Here is an 18,427-nt window from a genome sequence, read left to right as displayed (position 1 = left end):
TATGTTACTAATATTCTATAACTTTCAACAGTATGCTTCTAACATTCGTTTACTTTTCTTTTTTTCTCTTTCTTTTTTTTTCAGGCGGACTTTCACTTTTGTTGCCCAGGCTGGAGAGCAATGGTGTGATCTCTGCTCACGGCAACCTCCGCCTCCCGCGTTCAAGCGATTCTCCGGCCTCAGCCTCCAGAGTAGCTAGACTTACAGGCGCCTGTCACCAAGCCTGGTTAATTTTTGTATTTTTAGTAGTGACAGGGTTTCACCATCTTGGCCTGGCGTGGTGGCTCACATCTGTAATCCCATCACTTTGGGAGGCCGAGGTGGGTAGATCACCTGAGGTCAGGAGTTCGAGAACAGCCTGGCCAACATGGTGAAACTCTGTGTCTACCAAAAATACTGGGTGTGGAGGCGGGCGCCTGTAATCCCAGCTACTACGAAGGCTGAGGCAGAAGAATCGCTTGAATCCGGGAGGCAGAGGTTGCCGTGAGTCGAGATCACGCCATTGCACTCAAGCCTGGGCGAAAAAAGCGAAACTCTAAAAAAAAAAAAAAAAAAAAGAATAAATTTGAAAGAAATAATGGTGTAAAAATTCTTATTATGTAAATATTTCTAATTTGCTATTATTCTTGAAAACATCAGATGCAGAAGGATATGAAAGTCATTATGTATTTCAATTAACATTGACATAGATTATATATATACTCTATGTTCTGCTAAACTAGAGTTAATTGGGAAGCACCTACCTGTGTATGTACGTCTACAGTTTTTTCCACGTAACCTTTAATGGAAATCAATGAACATTATTAATTTTTGTAACTTTCAATAAACATTTAATAGAATAATTTTATTAAGTTACCCAGAAATAGTACTTTTATGTATTTGTTTCAGATTGCTCTTTATAAATAAAATATAGAATTATATGAATAAGAAGTGAAGTTGCTTGGGGAAAAGAAAAGATTTAGGTCACTGTTGACGGCTGCTAATTAATGTTTAGAGTTTATAATATAATTAAAATTTTATTTAAAAATGGTTAGCAATCTGTTTTCATGGAAATCTAGATTCATTTATGAAATTACTAGAATAAGTTACTAGAGAAAAAATAAAGGATGTGTCTACAATTATGTATATTTCATTACTTTTTAAGTATATATGTATATATATTGCTTTATTTGTAAATTATATATTTTCAAAAGAAAATTCTAATTTATTCATCAGAAACAGAAGTTCTTTCAAAAATTTCTTTTTTTGCAGAAAAATCTGTAGACCGTACAAGGATATGGTATGTGTGGTAGGAAGGAGATAACCTGTTATGAAATTGAAAACTTTACGGCAATTGAAATAAAGGAATTTAGAAAATCTTTGTGAAAGGCAGACACTATAGCCTTTAGACATACGCCCCATGAGGTCAGCTAGTGAAAATAAAAATACTAATTGCTTTGGGTATATGGAAAGAAAGGAAAAGAGCACTCTTCTAATTTGTTGTAGAGTTCCACATTGATAATTAAGAACATAAAGAGCTCATACTAAGTGGAAGTTTTAGCTTCCTAGTGTCTACTAATTATATGTTCCCATGGAAATGCTTTGTAATGACAATTTTCTCTCAAAATTCTCATACTTCTGGAACCAATAGCTTTTATAGTATATAATAACATAAAAATTCCCAACAGATGGTCAATCATTGAGAACATATATAATATAGGGATATATGTGCGTATGTGTATATGTATATACACACACATATGCATACATATACATATACACATACACATACCTCTATATGTCTAGTGAAAATTTTTGCACATATTAGATGCCCAATAGTTGTTCTGAAATAAATATTGGTACAATCTTCAACCTATATTGAACTTCATAGTACATTCATGATAGGCAAGATCTCTGTTATTCCTTCACATTCGCAGATCACATAGGGTCCATGTCGTTTGGTTAGTCAGGACTTTAGTTTTCAATAGTAAAAAGGCAGTTAAAACCAGTTCAAGAAAAAAAAAATATTTTGCAGCTCGCATAACTTTGAAATCAAAGGGAAAGCTCTTGCTTTAGGCATAACTGGGTCCAGGAGTTCAAAAGATGTCATCTGTTGTCTGTATCTTTCTTGTTCACTTTGATCCATATTATATATTTTTTTCACTTAGTTCTCAGGCAGGGGTTTTTCACATGTTGCCCTTACTATAGACATCAGCAATCCAAGTATCAATGGGTTCTCAGTTACATCCAGCTCAAAAACAGAGACTCCTTCCTTCCTAGAAGCAGTAATAAAACCATAAAAAGGATCCTTACTATCTATGTTTGTGTAATTGTTAATGTGATCAGTATATCTAGGAGGAGTGGCATATTACTGGCTATGCTGGGTCATTCACCTACAAAAATGAATGCAGGGCAATGATAGCATTGACAACATCAGATGAGGGAAATGGCAGATTCTGAAAGGGAAAAAGAAGTATTAAAGTGTCAGGAAATAATAAAAGTGCATTGCACAGTCTAGTTTCAATTGTTGATCTATTATTCCTATATTAATAGAATTTGATCAACTATATTTTTGTTTTTATATTTCTTCCATGTGAGCATAACTGTCTTACAAGTCAATTGCTACATAACTAACCAGTCAAAATTTAGTGGTTTAAAACGTAAATTTTCATTTGCTTATGATTTTGTGGAAGGGCCCAGCTGGTGGTGCATATCTGATTCATGTGACAGGAGATGGAGTGTCTGCCACTGGGGGATTCATTTCCGCATGGTTTCCTCACTTAAACATCTGGTCTAAGGGCCTTTTTTCTTCCTTTCTCTGTATTTGATCTCATTTTCTAAGGGATGCATGAGACTTGGGCTTTTTTCTATGGTCTGTTTGTCTCAGGGTAATTATACTTACCGTAGGGCTCCTAGGAAATACAGCCTCCAGGCCATTTAAAGTGATACTGGTCCAGCATCTCTTCTCAAATACTTTATTGGTTCACATTAAAGTAAGTCAAGAAATAGACTCTATCTCTTGATAGGAAAGAGACAAGTTCACGTTGCAGAACATGTAAGAAGAAAGATATAGTGATGTTCTCTAGAAATAAGAGTCTGCTGCAACGGGCAACTTAAATACCTCATTATTGATCAAAGATCAAATCTGTCCAATTCTATGAAAAATAAAATTATATAAAACCTCTATAATTCTATTGTTTTTGTTTGTTTGTTTGTTTTGTTTGCTTTGAAAGGGTTTTTCTCTACCCAGATTAAAGTACAGTGGAGCAATCAAGGCTCACTACAGCCTTGACATCTCGGGCTCAAGCAATCTTCCCACTTCAGCCTGCCGAGTGGCTGGGACTACAGAAACATACCAAAATACCTGGCTAAATTTTTTATTTATTGTGGAGATGGGGTCTCACTACATTGCCCAGGCTGGTCTCGAACTCCTAGGCTCAAGTGATCCTTTCTCCTTGGCCAACCAAAGTTTTGGGATTACAGGCGTGAGCTACCACACCTGGCCTATAACTTATTTAGTTAGGAATATCAGAATTTGAGAACACATAATTCAGATTATCATCGTATCAGCAAGAGTTCCACAGCCAATTATTATCTTAATTATTAAAATTATTAATTATGTGTCTATTTCTTTTATAAAACAAATAATCAGTGCTCTGTGTCAAAAGTTGATTACTGATTAACACTTATGATACCACACAAGTTTCTTGATTACCTTTAAAAGGCAGCTATTTACAAAGATCTCACACTGTGTGATTAGAGATGCACTTACCTTAATGACAAGTTTTTAAAAATGTACACATACATAACATAAAACACAATTTATTTTAAAAAGCATAACATAATAGGTGTAGGTATTTTTGAACAAAAAACCCCCAAAATACGAATTTCTCACTATGACTATTATTAATGTTACTGTCATATGACAATATTTAATGTATTTTCTTTAGGGGAACTTAAATGATTATGTCTGATATGCTATAGAATTCCAATATGATTTCTAAAATATTATGATTTATTATTTTTGCTTCTGTACTTGCTAGAACCATTAAAATCTAAGTTAAAGAGGCAACCTAGGACAATATTATAAAATACATGCTTAAAGTTTATAAATATTGAAGACGAAAGAGTTACTACATTTTCAGAGAAATGTTTTGTGTACCAAACACATAAAAACTAATAGGACCATACATATGTTTCTCAATGTACTTACCAGTTTTTCTGAAGTTGGTCAAAGTTTTATCTGGCTTCGCGTTGTAGGAACAGCACAATCTAAGCATGTCTCTTACCAAACATTGAGAATCTACGGGACTGTTGGTCCTAAAAAACTTGTGAAGGAGATTGAGTGGTCACAGCAGTGTTTCTTTCAAGCTTCCAAGTCACATAGCAAGTAGATTATTACAAAAGGGTCTATAAATAATTTTTAAAAACCTGTGGTAATTCACAAAATGAGTAGGACAGATAAAATATTGGTATTGAAACTATTTGTAAAACATAAGATACAAAAATTTATTACTGGCAGTCATTCTCATTTTAAAAGTATCATCTCAGATAAATTAAGAGTCTCTCTATCACTGACACTTTCCATTAGAAAAGTGTTGGAAATCACTGTAAATTATTTAAGATGCTAGGTAACTGTAATTAGTTTCTTGCTTGGAATAACGATATGTATTTAAAAATTGTGTGAGTAAAATGAATATATTTTATGTCTAGCATAGACTCTTATAAAACAAATATAAATATTGTGAATTCATTGAATTTTTCTCTTTAGCATAATTGAATATGACTTACTTTAAATTTATGACTTACCTTAAAAATGCTATAAATTAAATAAATACTTAAAAAGTACATTTGTTGAACATTTCGATTTATGTAAGACTTCCTACAGGACTATTTTAAAATATTGTGCAATGTTCAACTTCACCAGCAAATTGTGAAATAAGAATAAAATTAAAATTTAAATACATATGTTGATTATCAAATTGGAATAACCTTTAAGATGATGCTGCTTAGTACTACCAAGGGGTTAAGTTAAATTCAAAGTCAGTCTGATGTTTATAGAGAAGAATGAATTCAGATATATTTGCCCAAACATGCCAATGTATTTGGAGACTAGATGGATCAAATATGTCACATTTTTTTATCACTTGACTCAGAAATACTGTGGGTTTTGATCTAAAAGAAAGAAATAAAACTAGATACTGTTTTATGCAAAAAAGTTTAGTGTTTATTAAAACAAAACAAATGCATGAGGTTAGATCCTTAAACTTTAATAAATAAATGAAGTGAAAATTCTATTCATGAGGTAATAGTTAACATAAGGGAGAATATAAATTTTATAAAATGTTGATTTCAAAAATCTAGATATAAATTTATCTATCTATTTGGCTATCAGTCTGTGTGTATGTGTCTGTGCACTTAGTTACTTACTCATTTGAATATGTCATTTTTGTCAAGAGATTGACACAATTAATTGATGACATTTAAGAAATTTAAGAAGATGGCTGAATAGGAACAGCTACAGTCTACAGCTCGCAGCGTGAGTGACACAGAAGATAGGTGATTTCTGCATTTCCAATTGAGGTACTGGGATCATCTCACTGGGGCTTGCTGGACAGTGGGTGCAGGACAGTGGGTGCAGCCCACCGAGTGTGAACCAAAGCAGGGTGAGGCATCACCTCACCCAGAAAGTGCAAGGGGTCAGAGAATTCCCTTTCCTAGCCAAGGGAAGCCGTGACAGATGGCACCTGGAAAATTGGGTCACTCCCACCCTAATACTGCCAACGGTCTTAGCAAAGGGCACACCAGGAGATTATATCCTGCGCCCGGGTCAGAGGGTCCTACGCCCATGGAGCCTCACTCATTGCTAGTGCCGCAGTCTGAGATCCAACTGCAAGGCAGCAGTGAGGCTGGGGAAGGTGTGCCTGCCATTGCTGAGACTTGAGTAGGTAAACAAAGTGGCCAGGAAGCTTGAACTGGGTGGGGCCCACTGCAGCTCAAGGAAGCGTGACTGCCTGTGTAGATTCCACCTCTGGAGGAAGGGCATAGCTGAACAAAAGGCAGCAGAAACCTCTGCAGACTTAAATGTCCCTGTCTGACAACTTTTAAAGGAGTAGTGGTTATGCCAGCACACCGACTGCCTCCTCAAGTGGGTCCCTGACCCCTGAGTAGTCTCACTGGGAGGCACCCCCCAGTAGGGGCAGACTGACAACCCACACTGCTCAGTACCCCTCTGAGACGAAGCTTCCAGAGGAACAATCAGGCAGCAACATTTGCTGTTCAGCAATATTCACTGTTCTGCAGCTTCTGCTGCTGATACCCAGGCAAACAGGGTCTGGAGTGGACCTCCAGCAAACTCCAGCAGACCTGCAGCTGAGGGTCCTGACTGTTAAAAGGAAAACTAACAAACAGAAAGGACATCCACACCAAAACCCCATCTGTACGTCACCATCATCAAACACCAAAGGTAGATAAAACCACAAAGATGGGGAAAAAACACAGCAGAAAAGCTGAAAATTCTAAAAATCAGAGCGCCTCTCCCCCTCCAAAGGAATGCAGCTCCTCACCAGCAATGGAACAAAGCTGGATGGAGAATTACTTTGACAAGTTGAGAGAAGGCGGCTTCAGACGATCAAATTTCAACAAGCTAAAGAAGGAAGTTTGAACCCATTGCAAAGAAGCTAAAAACCTTGAAAAAAGATTAGATGAATTGCTAATGACAATAAACAGTGTAGAGAGGACCTTAAATGACCTGATGGAGCAGAAAACCATGGCACGACAACTAAGCGATGAATGCACAGGCTTCAGTAGCCAATTGGATTAACTGGAAGAAAGGGTATCAGTGACTGAACATCAAATGAATGAAATGAAGTAAGAAGAGAAGTTTAGAGAAAAAGAGTAATAAGAAAGGAACAAAGCCTCCAAGAAATATGGGACTATGTGAAAAGACCAAATCTATGTCTGATTGGTGTACCTGAAAGTGACGGGGAGAATGGAACCAAGTTGGAAAACACTCTGCAGGATATTATTAAGGAGAACTTCCCAACCTAGCAAGGCAGGCCAACATTCAAATTCAGGAAATACAGAGAATGCCACAAAGATACTCTTCGAGAAGAGCAACTCCAAGACACATAATTGTCAGGAACACCACAGCTGAAATGAAGGAAAAAAAATTAAGGGCAGCCAGAGACAAAGATCTTGTTACCCACAAAGGGAAATCCATCAAACTAACAGAGGATCTCATGGCAGAAACTCTACAAGTCAGAAGAGAGTGGGGGCCAATATTCAACATTCTTAAAGAAAAGAAATTTCAACCCACAATTTCATATCCAGCCAAAGTAAGCTTCATAAGTGAAGGAGAAATAAAATCCTTTACAGACAAGCAAATGCTTACAAATCTCTTACAAAATGTAAGATTTTGTCACCAACAGACCTTCCCTACAAGAGCTCCTGAAGGAAGCACTAAACATGAAAAGGAACAACCGGTACCAGCCACTGCAAAAACATGCCAAATTGTAAAGACCATCGATGCTAGGAAGAAACTGCATCAACTGACGAGCAAAATGACCACCTAACATCATAATGACAGGATCAAATTCACACATCACAATATTAGCCTTAAATGTAAATGGGCAAAATGCTCCAATTAAAATACACAGACTGGCAAATTGCATAAAGAGTCAAGACACCTCAGTGTGCTGTATTCAGGAGATCCATCTCACATGTAGAGACACACATAGGCTCAAAATAAAGGGATGGAGGAAGATCTACCAAGCAAATGGAAAGCAAAAAAAGGAAGGGGTTGCAATCCCAGTCTGCGATAAAACAGACTTTAAACCAACAAAGATCAAAAGAGACAAAGGAGGCCATTACATAATGGTAAAGGTATCAATTCAACAAGAAGAGCTAACTATCCTAAATATATATGCACCCAATACAGGAGCACCCAGATTCATAAACCAAGTCCTTAGAGATCTACAAAGAGACTTAGACTCCCATACAATAATAATAGGAGACTTTAACACTCCACTGTCAAAATTAGATAGATCAACGAGACAGAAAGTTCAAAAGTGTATCCTGGAATTGAACTCAGCTCTGCACCAAGTGGACGTAATAAACATCTACAGAACTCTCACCCCAAATCAATATAAAATACATTCTTCTCAGCACCACACCACACTTATTCCAAAATTGACCACATAGTTGGAAGTAAAGCACTCCTCAACAAATGTAAAAGAACAGAAATTATAACACACTGTCTCTCAGACCACAGTGCAATCAAACTAGAACTCAGGATTAAGAAACTCACTCAAAACCACTCAACTACATGGAAACTGAACAAACTGCTCCTGAAGGACTACTGGGCACATAACGAAATGAAGGCAGAAATAAAGATGTTCTTTGAAACTAATGAGAACAAAGACACAACATACCAGAATTTCTGGGACACATTTAAAGCAGGGTGTACAGGGAAATGTATAGCCCTAAATGCCCACAAGGGAAAGTAGGAAAGATCTAAAATTAACATCCTAACATCACAATTAAAAGAACTAGAGAAGCAAGAGCAAACACATTCAAAAGCTAGCAGCAGGCAAGAAATAACCAAGATCAGAGCAGAACTGAAGGAGATAGAGACCCAAAACCCCTTCAAAAACTCAATGAATCCCAGAGCTGGTTTTTTGAAAAGATCAACAAAATTGATAGAACGCTAGCAAGACTAATAAAGAAGAAAAGAGGGAACAATCAAATAGACACAATAAAAAAACGATAAAGGGGATATCACCACAGATCCCACAGAAATACACACTACCATCAGAAAATACTATAAACACATCTATAGAAATAAATTAGAAAATCTAGAAGAAATGGATGAATTCCTGGAGACCTAACACTTTTCCAAGACTAAACGAGGAAGAAGTTGAATCTATGAATAGACCAATAACAGGCTCTGAAATTGAGGCAATAATTAAGAGTCTACCAAGCAAACAAAGTCCAGAACCAGATGGATTCACAGCCGAATTCTACCAGAGGTACAAGGAGGATCTGGTACCATTCCTTCTGAAACTATTGCAATGAATAGAAAAAGAAGGAATCCTCCCTAACTCATTTTATGAGGCCAGCATTATCCTGATACTGAAGCTTGGCAGAGACATGACCAAAAAAAAAAAAAAAAGACAATTTTAGACCAATATCCTGGATGAACATCGATGCAAAAATCCTCAATAAAATACTGGTAAACCAAATCCAGCGGCACATCAAAAAGATGATCCACCATGATCAAGTGGGCTTCATCCCTGGGAAGAAAGGCTGGTTCAATATACACAAACCAATAAATGTAATTCAGCATATAAACAGAATCAAAGACAAAAACCACATGATTATCTCAATACATGCAGAAAAGGCCTTTGACAAAATTCAACAGCCCTTCATGATAAAAACTCGCAATAAATTAGGTATTGATGGGACGTATCTCAAAATAATAAGAGCTATTTATGACAAACCTACAGCCAATATCATACTGAATGGGCAAAAACTGGAAGCATTCCCTTTGAATACTGGCACAAGACGGATGCACTCTCTCCCCACTCCTATTCAACATAGTGCTGGAAATTCTGGCCAGGGCAATCAGGCAGGAGAAAGAAATACAGGGTATTCAATTAGGAAAAGAGGAAGTCAAATTGTCCCTGTTTGCAGATGACATGATTGTATATTTAGAACACCCCATTATCTCAGCTCAAAATCTCCTTAAGCTGATAAGCAACTTCAGCAAAGTCTCAGGATACAAAATCAATGTGCAAAAATCACAAATATTCTTATACACCAATGATAGACAAACAGAGAGCCAAATCATGAGTGAACTCCCATTCACAATTGCTTCAAAGAGAATAAAATACCTAAGAATCCAACTTACAAGGCATGTGAAGGATCTCTTGAAGGAGAACTACAAACCACTGCTCAATGAAATAAAAGAGGACACAAACAAACGGAAGAACATTCCATGCTCATGGATAGGAAGAATTTCAATATTGTGAAAATGGCCATACTGCCCAAGGTAATTTATAGATTCAATGCCATCCCTATCCAGCTACCAATAACTTTCTTCACAGAATTGGAAAAAACTACTTTAAAGTTCATATGGAACCAAAAAAAGAGCCCTCATTGCAAAGTCAATCCTAAGCCAAAAGAACAAAGCTGGAGGCATCATGCTACCTGACTTCAAACTATATTACAAGGCTTCAGTAACCAAAACAGCATGGTACTGGTATCAAAATAGAGATATAGACCAATGGAACAGAACAGAGCCCTAAAAAATAATACCACACATCTACAACCATTTGATCTTTGACAAACCTGACAAAAACAAGAAATGTGGAAAGGATTCCCTATTTAACACATGGTGCTGGGAAAACTGGCTAGCTATATGTAGAAAGCTGAAACTGGATCCCTTCCTTTCACCTTATACAAAAATTAATTCAAGATGTATTAAAGACTTAAATATTAGACCTGAAAACATAAAAACCCTAGAAGAAAATCTAGGCAATATCATTCAGGATACAGGCATGGGCAATGACTTTATATCTAAAACACCAAAAACAATGGCCACAAAAGCCAAAATTGACAAATGGGATCTAATTAAACTAAACAGTTTCTGCACAGCAAAAGAAACCACCATCAGAGTGAACAGGCAACCTACAGAATGGGAGAACATTTTTGCAATCTACTCATCTGACAAAGGGCTAATATCCAGAATCTACAAGGAACTCAAATAAACTTACAAGAAAAAAACAACCCCATCAAAAAGTGGGCGAAGGATATGAACAGACACTTCTCAAAAGAAGACATTTATGCTGCCGACACATGAAAAAATGCTCATCATCACTGGCTATCAAAGAAATGCAAATCAAAACAACAATGAGATACCATCTCACACCAGTTAGAATGGCAATCATTAAAGTCAGGAAACAACAGGTGCTGGAGAGGATGTGGAGAATTAGGAACACTTTTACACTGTTGGTGGGACTGTAAACTAGTTCAACCATTGTGGAAGACAGTGTGGCGATTCCTGAAGGATCTAGAACTAGAAATACCATTCGACCCAGCCATCCCATTACTATATACCCAAAGGATTATAAATCATGCTGCTATAAAGACGCATACACATGTATGTTTATTGTGGCACTATTCACAATAGCAAAGACTTGGAACCAACCCAAATGTCCATCAGTGATAGACTGGATTAAGAAAACGTGGCACATATACACCATGGAATACTATGCAACCATAAAAAAGGATGAGTTTACATCCTTTGTAGGGACATGGATGCAGCTGGAAACCATCATTCTCAGCAAACTATCACAAGGAAAAAACAACCAAATACCACATGTTCTCACTCATAGGTGGGAACTGAACAATGATAACACTTGGACACAGGAAGGGGAACATCACACACTGGGTCCTGTCGTGGGGTGGGGGGAGTGGGGAGGGACAGCATTAGGAGATATACCTAATGTAAATGACGAGTCAATGAGCGCAACACACCAACATGGCACATGTATACGTATGTAACAAACCTGCACGTTGTGCACATGTACCCTAGAACTTAAAGTGTAATAATAAGAAAAAAAAGAAATTTAAAAGACTCGAAAGAAGTCTAGAGATAAGTATATATTATAAATCTGAATGTGTATATTATAAATTGTGAAAGATGCGCTATATACTACATGGTGTATCTCATGTAATTAGAGATATGGAAATTGGAGGCATGAGAATGTTCTAGGAATACAATAAAAATATAGAACATTCTCCCAAACTTTAGAAGAAAAACTGAAAATTTCTTTTAAAAGCATTAAATAAATAATGAAATACAAATTTAATGGTAAATGTCTAAATAGAGACAGCAATTAGAAATCTGGAATTATGTTTCAAAAATTTCTTAAAAATATCAAAGCCCAGAATTAGTTTTCTTTTACCATATGTCTGCACTCAGAGAAATCATTATTTACTTCCAACAGTACCATTCAGCAAATGTGCCTTTATCCTTTGAAAAGAAGCCAGTTTCTCTGCTAGAGAATACCACACAAATGTTAAAACACGGACTGAGTTCTCGAACAAATAGAGTGTGTAATTTTTAACGTCACCTACCGCCTCCACACACACACACTTAACTGACCCACTGAAGAACAGTTCTGCTATAGAACTGAACCAAAGAATAAAAAAGTCTTTACAAAGTCAGGCAGCGAAGGGCCATGTATCCTCTTACGAGGTTTGAGCCTCAGGCATTTTGTTTTCACGCTCATTAATTCTGATATGTCACAAATGGAAGAGATATTTTTGAAAGGTTATGATATTCAAGACTTGCTACTATGATTCATATCTACTTATAGTTTATTCCACTGAGTGTTTTAAAGTGAGGATAGGGCAGGATGGGAAACATTCATTCCAGTGTATGAATGATGGGACATATTTTGTGGGCATTCACCCAGAGACTTGACTTTATTTTTAAAAATATAGGAGTTCCCAGGATAGTTAAAAGGATCAATTGTGATAAATTACGCAGAAATGCCTTATAAATTAATGTAAAATAGTTATGAAATTGTTAAATATTTTAAATCCTATTAGACAGACACTAATATAGAATGCAGACAGCAACGCTTTGATATATTTGTCAAAAGATGAGGAACGTTATCATCCTCACATGCATCACTAATTTCCCCTCCTAGCTGCTTCACTTTCTTTTACCAGCTGCTAGTCACCTCATCACAGTCTTTCTTGGGTTTGTGCAAAAAATCATTCACATCACTCATAAACTAATCTCCTCCAGTCAGTGAAGAAAAATTTTTCACTATGTCTGGAGATAGATGCTTTTCAGAAACACATATATTACGAAAATGTCTTCAGTATTCATATTCTTAAAACTCATGGTGAGGATAGTAAAATGTTCTTACTTGTGCAAAAAGGATTACATAGTTTATACGTAGTGGCATTTCCTCCCACGTTCCTGTGTCAGTAGCTTTTCCAAATGTGCCATTAATCAGAATAGGGAACAGTTAGAAGCAGGACAGAAGCTGAATGCATCTCTACATCACATTAGATAATAGCACCAGAGAAACAAGAGATGGTAGGAAAGTATGATTTGTCATGACTCACTTCCTAAAAATTATCTTAGCATCTACTGTAGCATTTGCAGGAGCATCCATTGTATTCCAAAGCTCAATCGATGCCAGACTTATTGTACTATATTTGTGCAATTTTTGTGCAAGCCCTGGGTTGTAAATTACTTATAGATGCTTTAAAAAAATTTTAGTTCCACAAGGTAAGATTTACTGCATGGAGTCATGAACAAAGAATAAAATAATGAGTTTGATCTTCCCAGGGAACATGCAAATACATAATGCTTAAAAAATTCCATATCCATTATAGAAATATTTATTACAATAGACTGGAAAGATCAATAAAAAAATAGAAATAATGGAAAATATGGAGACTGATAGGGAACTACTTTTGTATAAATCTTCTTACGTATTGTTTAACTTCACTAAACTGTCATTTTAGAGAAGAGCATATATGTGTGTGTGTGTGTGTGTGTGTATTTATGTATTTTTTTCCTTTTGGTATTTTAATTGCCATTATTTCCTTAAAAAGTCACATGCAATATAAAAATATGAATGGTATATTATTATTTAACTAAAATGTTAGAATGCTTCAAAGTTCTTGAGAGTGGTCTGTTTTGCTTAAGCCTTCACGAACTAATTAGGAAGCAGATCATTTTCTCTCTCTCTCTCTTTTGAGATGGAGTGTTACTCTGTTCCCAAGGCTGGAGTGCAATGGTGCAATCTCAGCTGCCTGCAACTTCCGCCTCTGAGGTACAAGTGATTCTCCTGCCTCTGCCTCCCAAGTAGCTGGTATTACAGGCACACAGCTCCAGGTCCAGCTAATTTTTTGTATTTTTAGTAGAGAAGAGGTTTCACCATGTTGGCCAGACTGGTCTTGAACCCGACCTCAGGTGATACACCCGCCTTGGCCTCCCAAATTGCTGGGATTACAGGTGTGAGCCATGGTGCCCAGCCAGGAAGCAGATTATTTTCTAATAGAAGTAACCATTGTTTCTTGCAATGTTCTTTTGATTCAACATATCCATAAAATGCCTTCTAAAAACCTACATAATTAGTCAGAACTAATGTAATAACTGCATCCTCATTGTTTCCTGTAATCATATTAAGCTCAAAAACAGGCAAATATATGTGTAATTAGGGATTATAAAGAAGTATACTCTGGTAATATTAATAGAAGTTATATGCATGCATACTGAAGGCAAAGGATCTAATACAAGTTTCACTTCTCCTTATAATTAAATGACTTTGTGAAGCATAATATTTAATGTCCTAGATTTCTAATCTATAAAATGGAGATTATCATACCCATCTCAAATGTTTTTGATATAAGAAGATAAGAAAAGAAAGCACAGCACTCCAGCCTGGGTGACAGAGTGAGACCCTGATTCAAAATAATAATAATAATAATAATAATAATAATAATATCATATCTTATTGAAATCATTGGCTCCATTCTGAAAGTAGGATAATATGAGGAACAAGAGATTGGAGAGATAATTTTGTGTGTCAATAAAAGCGACCTATTTTGGTGATCAAATAATACATTCTGTGAAATGTAACAACTGATTATAATAAAATCTGCTAATGTGTTTTTATTGTAGAAAAACATTGTAATACGATTGTCTTACTGTAGAACCTATAAATTTTCTTCTTCTCCTCCTTATTGTTGCTATTATTACTTCTAAATATGTTTATTACTTTTAATTATATTTAAGTGGTAGACATATATAGAGAGTGCTAAATAAAATAAAATTTGTGTGTTCTGAAAAAACAAGTATTTTGTGCTTTCATGGACCCCTTGAATTGGTTATTAACAAACTACAGTAAGAGAATACCTTCTTATACATGTAAGAAACCCTAAATATATCATTCAGGGTCCCAACAGAAGACACACACACACACACACACATATACATATATATATATCAACCTTCAGGGTCTCAGATCAGGATGCAAAATTGTGTGTGTGTGTATGTGTATATATATATATATATATATATATATATATATATATATATATATATATATATGCATGCATGGGAGTATAGGGAAAATCCTGACCCACTGAAAAACAGTTTTGCTACAGTCTTGAACCAAAGAATTTTTTAAAAGCCTTCACAAAGTTAAGCAGTGAATGTCCATGTATCCTTTTATGAGGTTTCAGCCTCAGGCATCCTGTTTGACTCAGTTTTAAAGTCCTGGCAAGAAGGCAGTTCAATTTTCCTTCTTGAGCAGATGATTAAGTCCACTTTCCCCATCTCCTCCCTTATTGGGCTCTTCTATCCAAACAGCCCTGTAATTTCTCCAAGGCCAGGTACCAGACAATGTGGGGCAGCCACTAGACCTCAAAGCCCACTGAAGTTATGCTAACTAGCCAGTCATAAACCTGTTTAGCTCCCTGGCCCATTACTTCCCTAGGAAACTACAGTAAAGGCACTTGCCTGGAATTCCACTCTTTCCCTCTGCCTTGTGACTGACCCCAGTGCTTCCCTCAGCGGCTCTAGGTAAAGTATTGTGTTGTCCCAAGGAAATCCTGAGTAACAAAATTGTATAACTTCAAGTTCTCCTGATCTGCATCTGACTCCCCATATCTTACCCAGGGTAATATCCTTAAAACAGGAGATTAGGGAAGCAGGTATGAGATTGTTTGTGGTACAATGCTGAAGTGACTTTACAATTACTGTTGCCATTTAAGAATCTCATTCCATCATGTTTTTCTCTTAGAGCCTACCTACTGGCAACAATGTTGCCCAATTGTTGGCAATGATCACCTTAGATTTTGAAACTTCTAATCTACTAGCAAATGTCTATACTAACAATAATTACTCAAGGACTATCCTTTGGTACAAAAAACTGAGTATTTTTTTAATACAAAATAATTTCTCAATACCATGAAGAATGCAAACCAGTAAGTCACAAAAGTAGATTAATAAAAATGAGCCCAAGTTTTAAGCTGATAACAGGGGTCACCTTTCTATTGTGAGTTAGTTGGCCATCCATTTAGATGCATATTTAGGCTAGTGTCACCCCACCTGATCCATTGGCAATCATTTTGCGTCCTGATCTGAGACCCTGAAGGTTGATCTGTAGGAACTCTGATATATTAATGGGCTTTCTTGTCTTCTAGCTTCTGATTAGTTACAATCAATAGATCAGAAGATCTATGCAAGAGGGAAGAATAAGGTCAGGGTTTTTACTCCCTTGACAATCTCATTCTGGGGTTGTCTAAAATGGTGGTTTCCCTTGGCCAAGGTGACAGGTTTTGCAAAGCAACCCTTTTCATAGTTTCTCAGTCTGAGTTCTTATACCTACCTTTGTCTCCTCAGAATTGGGGTTGGTAAAAACCTTACACTTTCTAGCTCCCTGAATATTGAATTAATCCCGTGGTTTCCCTCTAATCCCATGACTTTATAAATGGTTCTTTATTAAACTTTTTTTTTTTTTTTTTTTTTGAGGCGGAGTCTGGCACTCTTGCCCATACTGGAGTGCAGTGGCCCGATCTCGGCTCACTGCAAGCTCCGCCTCCTGGGTTCACGCCATTCTCCTGCCTCAGCCTCCCGAGTAGCTGGGACTACAGGCGCCCGCCACCTCGCCCGGCTAGTTTTTTTGTATTTTTTAGTAGAGACGGGGTTTCACCATGTTAGCCAGGATGGTCTCGATCTCCTGACCTCGTGATCCGCCCGTCTCGGCCTCCCAAAGTGCTGGGATTACAGGCTTGAGCCACCGCGCCCGGCCTATTAAACTTTCAAAAATTTCCCAAAGTGAATTGGTCTTCTGTTGGGACACTGAATTATATATTTAGGGTTTCTTACATGTATAAGAAGGTATTCTCTTACTGTAGTTTGTTAATAACCAATTCAAGGGGTCCATGAAAGCACAAAATACCTCTTTTTTTTTGAACACGCAACTTGTATTTTTTTTTAGCTCTACAATAAAAAGCCTAGTTAAGATAAATAAAATAGCACATGAATTTAATGAACCTGGATGTGGTGCTTCTATTTATACTTCAAACTGTTTAAACCTCAAGCTATAGACTAAACCACATCATCAGAGAACAAAATACTGAAACTAGGACGTTTTAACTCCTTTATCGGGTTTATTTCTTGTAACAGACCCCAGAGTTACACCTTAATTCAGCCTTAAGGGCTATTATGAAAAAACAAAAACAATTTAGAGTTTTAAAATTATGTTTATTATTTTGATGACATTGAGTCTGCATTAGTCTGTAGCTTGCAGAATACCCTTATCAGGTCCTTTGAATTTATTGGTTTGCTCTTTTGGAAAAAAACAACAAACGTGTAAATCTCGAATACTGGATTTGTTTCAATCTTTAGAAATTTAAGAATTTTTCAAATAGTCATATTTGTTTTGGTAGCTAAGATGCTTAGAACACTCTTTCATTTTGACGTATTTATAAAAACTTTAGTCTATGGCTTGCATTCTTGAAAATTATTCTTTTTTCTGATCCACTGCTTCTCTAATTTTATATTAGGTCATTTTCTAGCAAAAACTTATTGTATTCATTTTGCATTGTGGGTTTTCTCATAAAGCACCTCTAGTTGTCAATAGATCCAGGATAAAATGATATATACATACCCACACACACACATATATAAAGTAGTAACATATATAAAGAAATACATATGTAAATAGAAGTAATTTTATCTTATAGTTGGAGTTTCAACGGTGAAAACAATAGGGGCAAAGTAATCCCACTTGCTGATCTAAAACAAGGTACAAAATGATCTGTGGGGGTCTTACAAGGAGTGTGGTCAAACAATATTTTTTAAAAATTACTAAAATATAAGGTACCTACCACAATGTTCCTCCTCAAAGTATATGATAAAATGGTTTTGTTTATAATGTTGTGTAAATAGCACTAGAATCTAATTTTAGAAAAATTTGCATCACCCAAAAAGACACACCAATCCCATTTGCAACGAGTCCCTATCTACTGCCTTCCAGGTTAAACAAATAATCTTTCTGTCTCTATAAATTTATCCATTTTTGACATTTCATATGAATTCATGAATCACCCAATATATATATAATTGTGAATCTGGCTTTTTCAATTAGCATGATGCTTTCAAGGTTTATCCATGTTGTAGCATGTATCAGCAATTCTTTCTTTCCTTTTTATTGCTGAATAATTTCCCATTTATGGACATACCACAATTTGTTTATCTGTTCATCACTGATGGACATTTCGGTTGTTTCCACCTTTTGACTATCATCAAATATGCTTCTGTGAACATCCATGAACATAGGTTTTACAGATAGACATGTTTTCATACCTATTGGGTATATCAATATGAATTGCATTTCTAATCTATCGG

At 36.2% G+C, this 18,427-nt stretch overlaps 1 long non-coding RNA gene across 3 annotated transcripts in view; it reads right to left on the bottom strand.

Annotated features, from left to right (window-relative positions):
- Nucleotides 1–1,777: 1,777 nt before the first annotated feature.
- The window catches only part of LOC105481660 (uncharacterized), a 508,229-nt gene continuing 491,579 nt past the window's right edge, over nt 1,778–18,427 (bottom strand). For all 3 annotated transcript variants that reach the window (XR_011614696.1, XR_011614695.1, XR_011614697.1), the window contains exons 8-10: nt 4,193–4,307; nt 2,882–2,997; nt 1,778–2,255 (exon numbers count right to left, since the gene is read on the bottom strand). This is a non-coding gene — a long non-coding RNA (uncharacterized lncRNA). The remainder of the gene's footprint in view (nt 2,256–2,881; nt 2,998–4,192; nt 4,308–18,427) is intronic.

Source organism: Macaca nemestrina, chromosome 16 (assembly GCF_043159975.1).
Source record: "Macaca nemestrina isolate mMacNem1 chromosome 16, mMacNem.hap1, whole genome shotgun sequence".
Lineage (NCBI taxonomy): Eukaryota > Metazoa > Chordata > Mammalia > Primates > Cercopithecidae > Macaca > Macaca nemestrina.
This window is presented reverse-complemented; position numbering and strand designations above follow the sequence as displayed.